Source organism: Ostrinia nubilalis, chromosome 24 (assembly GCF_963855985.1).
Source record: "Ostrinia nubilalis chromosome 24, ilOstNubi1.1, whole genome shotgun sequence".
NCBI classification, from domain to species: Eukaryota; Metazoa; Arthropoda; class Insecta; order Lepidoptera; family Crambidae; genus Ostrinia; species Ostrinia nubilalis.
The window spans coordinates 10,186,732-10,199,348 of record NC_087111.1 but is presented as its reverse complement, the minus strand read 5'-3'; the positions used below and the strand labels follow the sequence as shown (position 1 = coordinate 10,199,348).

The 12,617-nt window shown below is 38.2% G+C and overlaps 1 protein-coding gene across 1 annotated transcript in view; it reads right to left on the bottom strand.

The window, feature by feature from the left end:
- LOC135083783 (G protein-coupled receptor kinase 2) overlaps positions 1-12,617 on the bottom strand; it is a 156,484-nt gene that overhangs the window by 123,910 nt on the left and 19,957 nt on the right. The gene's annotated exons all lie outside the window — the stretch shown is intronic.

The following is a 12,617-nucleotide window of genomic DNA, read 5'->3' as shown; positions in this document are numbered from 1 at the left end:
TTTATTACAAAGGCATAAGAGCCACGAGATGTGAGTGAGAACAATTAAAGTTTAATGAATCAGACTGAGCTCGAAGGAAAGCTAAGTTTTTACAGTCAATTTAGTCTGCCTCCAGATTTCAAAATTGTTTTAATTATGCCAAGTGCTCACTTAGATTGTAATACATGTAAATTCAAATAAAGACCGACTGGCGAGACACTAGACAGACACAATAGAAATTTTATTGTACGGGGCTCACTGGTGAGCCGCGTGTCCAACGAGTAAATACTTATGCTAGGAAGTCTTCTACCAGGTTTAAAGTTAATTAGAAATCCAATTCAGCATCTTTTGATTGTTTTACTTCGTTCGTTCGTTTCAGCCAAATGACGTCCACTGCTGGACTAAGGCCTCCCCCAAGGCTTTCCACAATGAACGGTCCTGCGCTGCGCTGCCCGCATCCAGGCTCTTCCCGCGACATTTACTAGATCGTCGGTCCACCTAGTAGGAGGCCTGCCTTTTTAATTTCACTGACTCGAAATGAAGTTGACAGCTGACTATACAACCTTATTGACGTGTTGCGAACTTATTGGCTAATTTGGGTGTCACGAACTATTTGAAGCTGACTGTACATATTTCGTAAATGGATATTTTCCATCCTGTTTATGAGTCGTATGTAACGCAATTTAATTGCTAAAACCGTTATCAAAGCCATAAATCACGAATAGTTTTCACCATATTTAGAGTAATCAGCCCAACAAAAACAGATTCTGAGCGCCATTAAAATTAATATAGGTAATTTTAAAACTCATCAAGCCACCATTTAAATTCTATTCGATAAAAACTCGATGTGTGAATGGTTCTCGATCCATTTAATCTAGTTCTCGAATGCTTGAAGTTCTAGCTGTCATGGCAATCGACAATTTTGTATTTTATGCTGCTAATTCTAAACATCCATACAGGTATGTTTGTCAATGCTACAGAATACAGATAAAACACCGATGAATAGGACCGACGCATTTATCTACTACACAATAATATTAGAGTAAAAATTTGATTGTTTGTATTGAATAGGCTCCGAATCCACTGGAACGATTTGAAAAATTCTTTCACCGTTAGAATTACTTCTGATGAACATAGGTGGTACGAAGTTCGCCGGGGCAGCTAATCAATTGTATTAATTTAGTCATAAACTAAAAAACTTAGGGACTACACATCAAACAGAACGGGCAGCAGCAGCGCTCTCAGAAAAACATCAATCTTTTAAACTGCGATATCCAATCCAACCCGCCTGCCAAGCGTGGGGATTAAGGCAAAACCCTTCACTATAGTGGAGGAGGCTCATAGTCCAGCAGTGACTGTAAGGATGTTGATCATGATGATGATGAAACTAAAAAAAACAATATACAGGTAATGAAATCAAACAACAAAGATCGCGAATCTGCCAATACAAATTCTCTTGTTCTAAGAAGAAACGTTATCTTTATCCATAAACAGATTTCAAAATTCTGTAGTCAATCTTGTAGCTAACCCCGAGTTTGACTTGTATTTTTAATTAGATTATTGTTAACTTCTCTTGTTTAGAACTTTAGTTGCTTTGTAAAAGTTTGTAATTGAGAGTCTTGAGTTTCAACACGGTGAGGGGTCAAAGAACGTTTCATCAACATGACGGTATAAATAAATATGTATTGTTCGGTTAATTTCATGAAAAATGTAAAAACGACAACTTGCCACTATGCTTGGCGTTCGTGGACTATGAGAAGGCCTTTGATTCCATCGAGACTTGGGCAGTGTTGCAGTCTCTCCAGCGGTGTCATATTGACTATCGGTATATCGAGGTGCTGAAGTGCCTGTACAGAAACGCCACCACGTCGGTCCGAGTACAGGAGCAGAGCACGAGGACAATTCCTCTGCAGCGAGGCGTGAGGCAGGGATGTTATATCTCCGAAAAAAACTGTTTATACATTGATGTTTGTAAATTCGCCCCTTTCACAACTTACATGAGAGACTTCAGTATTAAGCTTGATGTGATGTCTTAATAAGGTCCACCGGTGCACTGATAGCTGACAAGCGCATTGCAACTATGCCTATAGTGTGTGGAATACAGGAACACCTAACTGAACAACCAAACTCTAACAACAAAAACCGGGAAGATATAGTCCTTAAAAGAAAACGCAGCATTATAGTTTTTTCTGGAGTTCAGCACTAAAGATATCCATTTAAGGTCTATTTAACCTTGGATTATAATAATAACTGTTTGTTATGGATCAGCATTTTCTCTCAATTCATCCACTGTAATCTACCTAGATCCTAAAACTGAATAAATAACAGAAATGTGGGCTATCAATAAGATTACATCTCCATTAATAAATTGTAATCGCTCACCCAATTTGCCTACAAAAATAGAAGATAAATTCGCCCCGGAAAGTGCTGAATGGCTCTTAGCAGAAATAAATTAATTGTGTCTACAGACAGTTGCGGAGGGACCGCTAGGGGTGTCCCGGAGGAAGACGCTCGTATTAAATTACCCTCTTAATAATAAGGAAGTTCGGTATCACTGGACGTCATAACTAAAGCGTTTTTATTATTATTTAGGCAGTTAAATACTGCACAGTATTTAGTACACCATTTTCTTTATTTTCTTCCATCATACACAAGAATACGCGTGCGTGAGTCAATGTTCGCTCGTATGTGAGGCCTTGTCGAATAGTATCCTGTAGGTGGGCCATTGTGCGTGTTTTGTTTTTGATGTAAACTCGCGGAGATGAACAGGCCTGGTAACACCCGAAGTGGCCAAAAGTTAATCACACAACCTTCTTCGAAGACCTGTCGCGAACTTATTGGCTACTTTGGGTGTCACGAACTATTTGACGCTGACTGTACATAGTACGCGTATAAATAAACATCAAGCAATAGGATAGGAGACTATTTTTCTAACCTCGATGTAATAGGTATGTGCATAAACTATTTGTATGACTGTACAAGGTAGGTAGGTTTATAATGGAGCCTTAATTCTGTTGATACTCTACTCTCATTTTCTGCAGAGCTTAGTGAGAGGATTCAACTTTAAATCGCGTAGCTTTTTTCTCGTACACAAATTCGGTAGTGGAAACGCAGCTTAAGGTTGTTATTTTTTCATCTCTCGTCTTAAGATCACGTTATTGAGAGCCAATTTTCAATCGTCTGTTTACTTTAATCTCTATGTAGATTTTTTATTATAACAATCATAAATAGGAGTCTGTAAAAAAAGTTTGTATAGTCCTAGTCAGCGTCAAATACTTCGTGACACCCAAAGTAGCCAAAAATTTCACGCGGGTGTAGACGCGGGCAAAAGCTAGGAGGTAGTAAATAAGTTCCAAAAAATAGACAATGTCTCAACTCTCCTCTGTTACAAACAACTCACCTCGGTCTCCTCTACTCTGCAAAAATAGCTCTTACTTCGTGTAAAATAAGAAAGAAACCCTTTATGTTACATTTGATGTGAGATTATTAAACTGTCAGTCAGAGGTTACGAACATGGGTAGACATTTAATTTGAGTTGTAGTAGCTAACAAACAAAGTACCTAGCTAATTAAATGTACCCGTATGAGGAATTGAGGAGTTGTCTTTGATGTCTTGCAAACGTTTTATAATAACTAATAAGATATTTGCTGAAGACAAATGTAGACGATCAAGTATCTTCTTTTATTTGCATACTATACACACAATATCTTATACAGCACTCTAAACTAAAGCTGCCTTTCCACCAACAGTCAGCGTCAAATAGTTCGTAACACCACAGAATAATAATAAGTACTACGTACAGAAGTTTTACTTCGCGAAGGTATTTAAAAAAATGTATGCTCAATGTCATTTAACAATATGGTGTAATTTAGCCTGTCTCAAAAGTCAAGCACCATTTTGTTGACAAACGTCAGTGATCGGCACTGCGCCGAAGCTATAGGGCTGACTTCGGTAAAATAATGTGACGTGAGGTGCCAAACTGCGGAAAATGGCGAAGGAAATACATGATTTAGCATGAATTAACATGAATAATATTAACTACTTATTTACCTCTCAGTGTCTTGAGGCAACTTAAAAAAGTACATTCTGTGTTTTTATTATTATTTAGGCAGTTAAATACTGCACAGTATTTAGTACACCATTTTCTTTATTTTCTTCCATCATACACAAGAATACGCGTGCGTGAGTCAATGTTCGCTCGTATGTTTAATTCTGTTGATACTCTACTCTCATTTTCTGCAGAGCTTAGTGAGAGGATTCAACTTTAAATCGCGTAGCTTTTTTCTCGTACACAAATTCGGTAGTGGAAACGCAGCTTAAGGTTGTTATTTTTTCATCTCTCGTCTTAAGATCACGTTATTGAGAGCCAATTTTCAATCGTCTGTTTACTTTAATCTCTATGTAGATTTTTTATTATAACAATCATAAATAGGAGTCTGTAAAAAAAGTTTGTATAGTCCTAGTCAGCGTCAAATACTTCGTGACACCCAAAGTAGCCAAAAAGCTGACAACACAACCTTATTCCTATTGTATTAAAGACGTGTTTTTGGCTCCTTTAGGTGTCACGAACTATTTGATGCTGACTATACTACATGACAACTGGATAATGGATTCTTTACTAAGAGAATGAATGAATGCTCGTACTCATCTTGTTACAGAGTTATTTATTTGGTCCTGCACTTGTTAATAAGCATTGATTAGGCAAAGGTATCACAAACACAATTTATTTTGCGTGTACTAGCAAATATTCTCATTTTGCTGTCATTGATAGCGTAATGGCCTGAAGAAGCCTTGTTCACCTTGGCGAGACCAGTAATAAGTTTGAGGCAAATACAATCGTTAGCTTCGACCGTTCATGAACCAATCGCGTTACACAACTAAATACAGAGGTCACCGGCTCTCAAGCTTTGGGGAGGGGCAATGATGCGTCTGATACTAATCAGTGTAAACAGTAAGCCTAGTATGGTATGTATTTTTGGGTTATAACGTTTTTTTTTATGTGACAGGAGGCAAACGAGCAGACGAATCACCTGATGGTAAGTGATTACCGTCGCCCATAGACACCCGAAGTCCCACCAGGGGCGTTACAGGTGCGTTGCCGGTCTTTAGGTGGAGATATGCTCTCTTCTTGAAAGCTTGCAGGTCGTATCGGTCCGGAAACACCGCAGACGACAGTCCATTCCACAGTTTCAAACGTATTCTAATGAAATAATACTACGAAGTACTGTATAGTGTATAAGGCGTTTGATATTCGTTTTTTTCTACCTGTGTCTTCTTCAATCTTGCTAACATTTCAGGGTGACAGCAAGGCTTGTACTTCAACTCCTGATCCAATATGATGAACATCTTCCTAGTTATTTACTCTTCGATAAATCATAATTCGAAATGTCAATATAACACTCTCATAACTCCTCAACACGTCATGTTTAGTGTTTATGGAATATCGGCTGTTCGGCGTACTTACTTTTAAGTAAGTACCCTTTTGAACAAAACATAAAGGGGTGAAAAGCAGTTTGAGAAACAACAGCGCATTCATTTTACAAAATGGATATTGATGTCGCAATGCTAACAGTAATCGTAATGAACGCGATGATTTATCGCCGGAATAAATTTCAATCTTAACTGGATCTCTGAGACTTAACCGGCCCTGTTAATCTGAGAGTTAGTCTTTATTACAAAGGCATAAGAGCCACGAGATGTGAGTGAGAACAATTAAAGTTTAATGAATCAGACTGAGCTCGAAGGAAAGCTAAGTTTTTACAGTCAATTTAGTCTGCCTCCAGATTTCAAAATTGTTTTAATTATGCCAAGTGCTCACTTAGATTGTAATACATGTAAATTCAAATAAAGACCGACTGGCGAGACACTAGACAGACACAATAGAAATTTTATTGTACGGGGCTCACTGGTGAGCCGCGTGTCCAACGAGTAAATACTTATGCTAGGAAGTCTTCTACCAGGTTTAAAGTTAATTAGAAATCCAATTCAGCATCTTTTGATTGTTTTACTTCGTTCGTTCGTTTCAGCCAAATGACGTCCACTGCTGGACTAAGGCCTCCCCCAAGGCTTTCCACAATGAACGGTCCTGCGCTGCGCTGCCCGCATCCAGGCTCTTCCCGCGACATTTACTAGATCGTCGGTCCACCTAGTAGGAGGCCTGCCTTTTTAATTTCACTGACTCGAAATGAAGTTGACAGCTGACTATACAACCTTATTGACGTGTTGCGAACTTATTGGCTAATTTGGGTGTCACGAACTATTTGAAGCTGACTGTACATATTTCGTAAATGGATATTTTCCATCCTGTTTATGAGTCGTATGTAACGCAATTTAATTGCTAAAACCGTTATCAAAGCCATAAATCACGAATAGTTTTCACCATATTTAGAGTAATCAGCCCAACAAAAACAGATTCTGAGCGCCATTAAAATTAATATAGGTAATTTTAAAACTCATCAAGCCACCATTTAAATTCTATTCGATAAAAACTCGATGTGTGAATGGTTCTCGATCCATTTAATCTAGTTCTCGAATGCTTGAAGTTCTAGCTGTCATGGCAATCGACAATTTTGTATTTTATGCTGCTAATTCTAAACATCCATACAGGTATGTTTGTCAATGCTACAGAATACAGATAAAACACCGATGAATAGGACCGACGCATTTATCTACTACACAATAATATTAGAGTAAAAATTTGATTGTTTGTATTGAATAGGCTCCGAATCCACTGGAACGATTTGAAAAATTCTTTCACCGTTAGAATTACTTCTGATGAACATAGGTGGTACGAAGTTCGCCGGGGCAGCTAATCAATTGTATTAATTTAGTCATAAACTAAAAAACTTAGGGACTACACATCAAACAGAACGGGCAGCAGCAGCGCTCTCAGAAAAACATCAATCTTTTAAACTGCGATATCCAATCCAACCCGCCTGCCAAGCGTGGGGATTAAGGCAAAACCCTTCACTATAGTGGAGGAGGCTCATAGTCCAGCAGTGACTGTAAGGATGTTGATCATGATGATGATGAAACTAAAAAAAACAATATACAGGTAATGAAATCAAACAACAAAGATCGCGAATCTGCCAATACAAATTCTCTTGTTCTAAGAAGAAACGTTATCTTTATCCATAAACAGATTTCAAAATTCTGTAGTCAATCTTGTAGCTAACCCCGAGTTTGACTTGTATTTTTAATTAGATTATTGTTAACTTCTCTTGTTTAGAACTTTAGTTGCTTTGTAAAAGTTTGTAATTGAGAGTCTTGAGTTTCAACACGGTGAGGGGTCAAAGAACGTTTCATCAACATGACGGTATAAATAAATATGTATTGTTCGGTTAATTTCATGAAAAATGTAAAAACGACAACTTGCCACTATGCTTGGCGTTCGTGGACTATGAGAAGGCCTTTGATTCCATCGAGACTTGGGCAGTGTTGCAGTCTCTCCAGCGGTGTCATATTGACTATCGGTATATCGAGGTGCTGAAGTGCCTGTACAGAAACGCCACCACGTCGGTCCGAGTACAGGAGCAGAGCACGAGGACAATTCCTCTGCAGCGAGGCGTGAGGCAGGGATGTTATATCTCCGAAAAAAACTGTTTATACATTGATGGTTGTAAATTCGCCCCTTTCACAACTTACATGAGAGACTTCAGTATTAAGCTTGATGTGATGTCTTAATAAGGTCCACCGGTGCACTGATAGCTGACAAGCGCATTGCAACTATGCCTATAGTGTGTGGAATACAGGAACACCTAACTGAACAACCAAACTCTAACAACAAAAACCGGGAAGATTTAGTCCTTAAAAGAAAACGCAGCATTATAGTTTTTTCTGGAGTTCAGCACTAAAGATATCCATTTAAGGTCTATTTAACCTTGGATTATAATAATAACTGTTTGTTATGGATCAGCATTTTCTCTCAATTCATCCACTGTAATCTACCTAGATCCTAAAACTGAATAAATAACAGAAATGTGGGCTATCAATAAGATTACATCTCCATTAATAAATTGTAATCGCTCACCCAATTTGCCTACAAAAATAGAAGATAAATTCGCCCCGGAAAGTGCTGAATGGCTCTTAGCAGAAATAAATTAATTGTGTCTACAGACAGTTGCGGAGGGACCGCTAGGGGTGTCCCGGAGGAAGACGCTCGTATTAAATTACCCTCTTAATAATAAGGAAGTTCGGTATCACTGGACGTCATAACTAAAGCGTTTTTATTATTATTTAGGCAGTTAAATACTGCACAGTATTTAGTACACCATTTTCTTTATTTTCTTCCATCATACACAAGAATACGCGTGCGTGAGTCAATGTTCGCTCGTATGTGAGGCCTTGTCGAATAGTATCCTGTAGGTGGGCCATTGTGCGTGTTTTGTTTTTGATGTAAACTCGCGGAGATGAACAGGCCTGGTAACACCCGAAGTGGCCAAAAGTTAATCACACAACCTTCTTCGAAGACCTGTCGCGAACTTATTGGCTACTTTGGGTGTCACGAACTATTTGACGCTGACTGTACATAGTACGCGTATAAATAAACATCAAGCAATAGGATAGGAGACTATTTTTCTAACCTCGATGTAATAGGTATGTGCATAAACTATTTGTATGACTGTACAAGGTAGGTAGGTTTATAATGGAGCCTTAATTCTGTTGATACTCTACTCTCATTTTCTGCAGAGCTTAGTGAGAGGATTCAACTTTAAATCGCGTAGCTTTTTTCTCGTACACAAATTCGGTAGTGGAAACGCAGCTTAAGGTTGTTATTTTTTCATCTCTCGTCTTAAGATCACGTTATTGAGAGCCAATTTTCAATCGTCTGTTTACTTTAATCTCTATGTAGATTTTTTATTATAACAATCATAAATAGGAGTCTGTAAAAAAAGTTTGTATAGTCCTAGTCAGCGTCAAATACTTCGTGACACCCAAAGTAGCCAAAAATTTCACGCGGGTGTAGACGCGGGCAAAAGCTAGGAGGTAGTAAATAAGTTCCAAAAAATAGACAATGTCTCAACTCTCCTCTGTTACAAACAACTCACCTCGGTCTCCTCTACTCTGCAAAAATAGCTCTTACTTCGTGTAAAATAAGAAAGAAACCCTTTATGTTACATTTGATGTGAGATTATTAAACTGTCAGTCAGAGGTTACGAACATGGGTAGACATTTAATTTGAGTTGTAGTAGCTAACAAACAAAGTACCTAGCTAATTAAATGTACCCGTATGAGGAATTGAGGAGTTGTCTTTGATGTCTTGCAAACGTTTTATAATAACTAATAAGATATTTGCTGAAGACAAATGTAGACGATCAAGTATCTTCTTTTATTTGCATACTATACACACAATATCTTATACAGCACTCTAAACTAAAGCTGCCTTTCCACCAACAGTCAGCGTCAAATAGTTCGTAACACCACAGAATAATAATAAGTACTACGTACAGAAGTTTTACTTCGCGAAGGTATTTAAAAAAATGTATGCTCAATGTCATTTAACAATATGGTGTAATTTAGCCTGTCTCAAAAGTCAAGCACCATTTTGTTGACAAACGTCAGTGATCGGCACTGCGCCGAAGCTATAGGGCTGACTTCGGTAAAATAATGTGACGTGAGGTGCCAAACTGCGGAAAATGGCGAAGGAAATACATGATTTAGCATGAATTAACATGAATAATATTAACTACTTATTTACCTCTCAGTGTCTTGAGGCAACTTAAAAAAGTACATTCTGTGTTTTTATTATTATTTAGGCAGTTAAATACTGCACAGTATTTAGTACACCATTTTCTTTATTTTCTTCCATCATACACAAGAATACGCGTGCGTGAGTCAATGTTCGCTCGTATGTTTAATTCTGTTGATACTCTACTCTCATTTTCTGCAGAGCTTAGTGAGAGGATTCAACTTTAAATCGCGTAGCTTTTTTCTCGTACACAAATTCGGTAGTGGAAACGCAGCTTAAGGTTGTTATTTTTTCATCTCTCGTCTTAAGATCACGTTATTGAGAGCCAATTTTCAATCGTCTGTTTACTTTAATCTCTATGTAGATTTTTTATTATAACAATCATAAATAGGAGTCTGTAAAAAAAGTTTGTATAGTCCTAGTCAGCGTCAAATACTTCGTGACACCCAAAGTAGCCAAAAAGCTGACAACACAACCTTATTCCTATTGTATTAAAGACGTGTTTTTGGCTCCTTTAGGTGTCACGAACTATTTGATGCTGACTATACTACATGACAACTGGATAATGGATTCTTTACTAAGAGAATGAATGAATGCTCGTACTCATCTTGTTACAGAGTTATTTATTTGGTCCTGCACTTGTTAATAAGCATTGATTAGGCAAAGGTATCACAAACACAATTTATTTTGCGTGTACTAGCAAATATTCTCATTTTGCTGTCATTGATAGCGTAATGGCCTGAAGAAGCCTTGTTCACCTTGGCGAGACCAGTAATAAGTTTGAGGCAAATACAATCGTTAGCTTCGACCGTTCATGAACCAATCGCGTTACACAACTAAATACAGAGGTCACCGGCTCTCAAGCTTTGGGGAGGGGCAATGATGCGTCTGATACTAATCAGTGTAAACAGTAAGCCTAGTATGGTATGTATTTTTGGGTTATAACGTTTTTTTTTATGTGACAGGAGGCAAACGAGCAGACGAATCACCTGATGGTAAGTGATTACCGTCGCCCATAGACACCCGAAGTCCCACCAGGGGCGTTACAGGTGCGTTGCCGGTCTTTAGGTGGAGATATGCTCTCTTCTTGAAAGCTTGCAGGTCGTATCGGTCCGGAAACACCGCAGACGACAGTCCATTCCACAGTTTCAAACGTATTCTAATGAAATAATACTACGAAGTACTGTATAGTGTATAAGGCGTTTGATATTCGTTTTTTTCTACCTGTGTCTTCTTCAATCTTGCTAACATTTCAGGGTGACAGCAAGGCTTGTACTTCAACTCCTGATCCAATATGATGAACATCTTCCTAGTTATTTACTCTTCGATAAATCATAATTCGAAATGTCAATATAACACTCTCATAACTCCTCAACACGTCATGTTTAGTGTTTATGGAATATCGGCTGTTCGGCGTACTTACTTTTAAGTAAGTACCCTTTTGAACAAAACATAAAGGGGTGAAAAGCAGTTTGAGAAACAACAGCGCATTCATTTTACAAAATGGATATTGATGTCGCAATGCTAACAGTAATCGTAATGAACGCGATGATTTATCGCCGGAATAAATTTCAATCTTAACTGGATCTCTGAGACTTAACCGGCCCTGTTAATCTGAGAGTTAGTCTTTATTACAAAGGCATAAGAGCCACGAGATGTGAGTGAGAACAATTAAAGTTTAATGAATCAGACTGAGCTCGAAGGAAAGCTAAGTTTTTACAGTCAATTTAGTCTGCCTCCAGATTTCAAAATTGTTTTAATTATGCCAAGTGCTCACTTAGATTGTAATACATGTAAATTCAAATAAAGACCGACTGGCGAGACACTAGACAGACACAATAGAAATTTTATTGTACGGGGCTCACTGGTGAGCCGCGTGTCCAACGAGTAAATACTTATGCTAGGAAGTCTTCTACCAGGTTTAAAGTTAATTAGAAATCCAATTCAGCATCTTTTGATTGTTTTACTTCGTTCGTTCGTTTCAGCCAAATGACGTCCACTGCTGGACTAAGGCCTCCCCCAAGGCTTTCCACAATGAACGGTCCTGCGCTGCGCTGCCCGCATCCAGGCTCTTCCCGCGACATTTACTAGATCGTCGGTCCACCTAGTAGGAGGCCTGCCTTTTTAATTTCACTGACTCGAAATGAAGTTGACAGCTGACTATACAACCTTATTGACGTGTTGCGAACTTATTGGCTAATTTGGGTGTCACGAACTATTTGAAGCTGACTGTACATATTTCGTAAATGGATATTTTCCATCCTGTTTATGAGTCGTATGTAACGCAATTTAATTGCTAAAACCGTTATCAAAGCCATAAATCACGAATAGTTTTCACCATATTTAGAGTAATCAGCCCAACAAAAACAGATTCTGAGCGCCATTAAAATTAATATAGGTAATTTTAAAACTCATCAAGCCACCATTTAAATTCTATTCGATAAAAACTCGATGTGTGAATGGTTCTCGATCCATTTAATCTAGTTCTCGAATGCTTGAAGTTCTAGCTGTCATGGCAATCGACAATTTTGTATTTTATGCTGCTAATTCTAAACATCCATACAGGTATGTTTGTCAATGCTACAGAATACAGATAAAACACCGATGAATAGGACCGACGCATTTATCTACTACACAATAATATTAGAGTAAAAATTTGATTGTTTGTATTGAATAGGCTCCGAATCCACTGGAACGATTTGAAAAATTCTTTCACCGTTAGAATTACTTCTGATGAACATAGGTGGTACGAAGTTCGCCGGGGCAGCTAATCAATTGTATTAATTTAGTCATAAACTAAAAAACTTAGGGACTACACATCAAACAGAACGGGCAGCAGCAGCGCTCTCAGAAAAACATCAATCTTTTAAACTGCGATATCCAATCCAACCCGCCTGCCAAGCGTGGGGATTAAGGCAAAACCCTTCACTATAGTGGAGGAGGCTCATAG